Genomic DNA, 3826 nt, shown 5'->3' on the forward strand with positions numbered 1-3826 from the left:
ACCTGGTGGCCTGGGAGCTATCCTCCCCCACCCCCACTTGGCCACACAAGCCACAGCAGTCCGCTAACCTGCATCTGCACATGGTCTTGCTCTCCTGGGGAAGCCTACCATGCTGCCTCTGGGGGCAGATAATCTTGATCTTAAATGTTCTTTAGTCATACAGCCGTGTTGTTTAAACAGTCTCTTCTGTCTTCTGTTTTCTGATGAACATATTCCCCAAACTCCTGTTTCATTTCATGCGGAGTTTAGCTATATCATATATATATACACATTGACTCATACTCTTAGAGACGCACTTCACACAATCTATGTTTAATCCAAATTGCCATTGATTATCTTATGCATCGTTACATTATTTGCCACCATAGGCAAAGATTGACAATTATAACTTTAAGACACCTTAAATCTTAAGACATGTCTTGATTTTAAAATAGGAAAAATATTAATTTTGGCATCAATAAAATACTAGAAATGTTTTATCCTGTATTTTTTCCAAATAAAATATCTTCTCACAGAAATTCTGTTAGTAAAATAAGAAAGTTTTTGTTGCAACAATATAATTGAGGAATAGTAACTTAAGTGACCTTACGTTGAATTTAGTTTATATCTAGACTTTATTGAGGTCTTTAAGCCAGAGTACAAAGGAAAGCATTAAAGTCCTGTTCTATAGATGCAGATAATTTAAAGCTATACAGTTTTCATGAAAGAAATTTTGCTTTGTGTTTAAAATATTAACAGTGTGGTATTTAATTATGTGTACTTTAAAAGCATCCTATTAAAAATAAACAACTGTTAATTTAGCTTTGCTATTAGTTGTTGATTTGATGTGCTTTATTAATTTAATCCTAAAATGTGTGGAGAAGCAAATATTTTTCTTTCATATACCTGTATAAATCAGATGCATTCATACAGATTCCCAATGGTGAAGTAAGATTTCATTATTGACATAGACTATCTGAATAGCATGAGATATTCTATCCAAATAAATAAATTTATAGATAATGAGTTTTTGGAAGTATATGGAATATTTAATATCATATTAAGAATATAATCTAATATGCATCTTACATAAAATATTAACGGACCTTATATGTTGCTAGCAATATTTTGCTAACATTTTTTATTATTTTTTGGTAGAATTATTTATTTGTCATCATATTTTCCACCTGGAAAATAGAAATCTATAAAAAAGGTGAAATTTGGGGTTTCCTGTCCTGTTTAAATGCCATTGCTCTAGGCAGAAGTTATAAATGAGAAAGAAATGCAATAAATTCACCTTGTGATGTCACTTAGAATCACATAATTTGAATTTTTTGCTCTTGCAATATTTTCACTTACTCATAGACATTTTTGTGGTACATGGATATTCATGTTAAGCACTTACCTAGAGTAAGTTTTTATTTAAATGCTATGTTTATTGTAAAAATAACAGAAATTCTTTAGTTACTGAATTATCATACCTATTATAAATAAGCAACTCATATGATCAATGGATAATTAGGATATTACTTCAACTAAATCAGTTAAAATGGCTTATGGTCTGGGAAAAAAATCTGTAATGAGTTATTAATGTTCAATTATAAAATATAATTTGCATTAACTGTAGTTGTAATTAAATCCTATTGAATGTCTTTTATTTTTCATATAGTTTAGAAAAGCTTTATTAATTCTAAGAAAATAACCTTGAGTGTCCAGCATAACAGATTCTGAAGATAAAATATTCATAAAATATCTTTCTTAATCTCTAAGAGGAGCCCCTTGGAGAGGCAGTAACTCTGTTAGCACTGGCCTCTGGTTCAAGTGTTGGAAAAGGACTTCCATTAAGACAGTGTGAAGAAGATGATAAATTTCCCCACATATGCACAAAGTATAAAACTGGACAAAATTGACAAAAATCATCCTTTCAAGTTTGCAAGTTGCCAAGGCAGATAACAAATTGAAAAGCATATATTCTTGGAAAATTATTAGAGCTTTGGGTAAGAGCAGTACTCTGTTGCCAACTTGCCTCGGGCTGTTCCCATCAACACCCACAGTTGAGCTGACAAGAATAGTGGCTTTACAAAAGTGGAGAAAGGGGAAGAAGATCAGAACCATTGTGTCCAGAGGAATGAAATTGATTTGTGGTGGTGTACAAAACTCTGCAGTATTGTCATTTAAAAATGACAAACTTGGTAGAATATGAGAATGAGAAAAAAACCACACCTTTGATAGCCTAAGACAGCATTCCCAGTTAGGGTAAGCAACAGACCCATCAGAAAATTAGCAAAAAGATCCTGGAAATAAGAGCCACAGAAGGGTTTAATGTTTTTAAGCACAAACTCTCACCAAATTATTGGTTGATCATTAAGCTGAGCAACCACTACTAAGCCAGGCTAAAAGAACATAGTAAGAAGGATAAGAAGAAAAAAAATTGAGCAGAGACATCAGCAACTACACACCATGGGGGAAAAGATTATGTAGTTTGAGTTCAGGAAATTTATTTAAAAATAAGAAAAATAAAACAGAATTTAGATATATTATCTACATTATATTATATAAAATTTCTAGTTTTCAGTAAAATATTACAAGATATGCAAGGAAATAGGAAAATGTGACCCATATTCAAGAATAAATGCAGTCAATGTAAACTACTTCTGAATAGGCACAGATATTAGATTTAATAGCCAAAGACTTTAGAAAGAATATAAGAATAATGTTCAAAGAATTAAAGCAAAATATGAGTGTAATCACTTAACATAGAAAATTTCAACAGAGGAAAATTAACTATAAAAAAATCAAATAGAAATTATAAAGTTAAAAGGAACAAAAGCGAAAATTTACCAGATTGGCTCAACAGTAGTTATGAGATGGCAGAAGAAAATTCAGTGTACTTTCAGATTGATCAACAGAAATTATTCACTCCATGGAACACAGAAAAAAAATTGAAGCAAAATAAACAACACTTCTATGACTTGCATAACAATCTTAAGCATTACAGCATGTATGTAATGGGAGTCCTAGAATAATAGGACAGAGAAAAATATTTGAATCCATAATGGCTAAAAATTTTCTACATTAACTTTGAAAGCATATTATTCCAAATAATTTATGTAGATTCTCCAACTCTTAAGGAAATGGAATATAACTCCTCATGCCTTAGGTGTAGGCTACATTAGTGACTTTCTTACAAAGTGTACAATATGATATGGGAGGGAAAATAAAGTACCTTTATAATGGAGAAACTTTATGAATGGTACCTTCAGGTAGTACCTTTAGGTAGCCAGGTGATCAAGGTTAACATCAACAATAATAAGTCATATTGATAGGATTTGCCCTTACTATGGTGCAATGAGAAAGGTAGTCTGTTGGTATAGTTTTCCTCCCTAAGACAGGTTATTCCAATCCAATCATAAGAAAAGCATCAGACAAGTCTCAATTGAAGGCCATTTTGCAAACTGTCTGATCAGTAATTATCAAATTTATCCAAGTCATCAAAAACAAGAAACGTCTAAGAAACTGTCAAAACCAAGAGGAGCCTAAGGAGACATGACTACTAAATGTCATATGGAATTCTAGATGAGATCTTAGGGTAGCAAAAGGACATTAGAGAAAAATAGAGGAAATATGAATAAAGTATGGACTTTAGTTAATAATAATATATCACTATTGGTTCATTAATTCTGATGAATGTATTATGCTTATGTAAGATGTTAAGCCACTAAGTTCATTGTAATTTGTTACAGCAGCAAAAGCAAACCAATACACGCTTCCAGTAGCACTGTATGAGAGTATGTTTCTCTACATCCTCACCAACACTTGTTATAATCAGTCTTTTCAATCTTACTAT

This window comes from Propithecus coquereli, unplaced genomic scaffold (assembly GCF_000956105.1).
Source record: "Propithecus coquereli isolate 6110/MARCELLA unplaced genomic scaffold, Pcoq_1.0 Scaffold189, whole genome shotgun sequence".
NCBI lineage: Eukaryota > Metazoa > Chordata > Mammalia > Primates > Indriidae > Propithecus > Propithecus coquereli.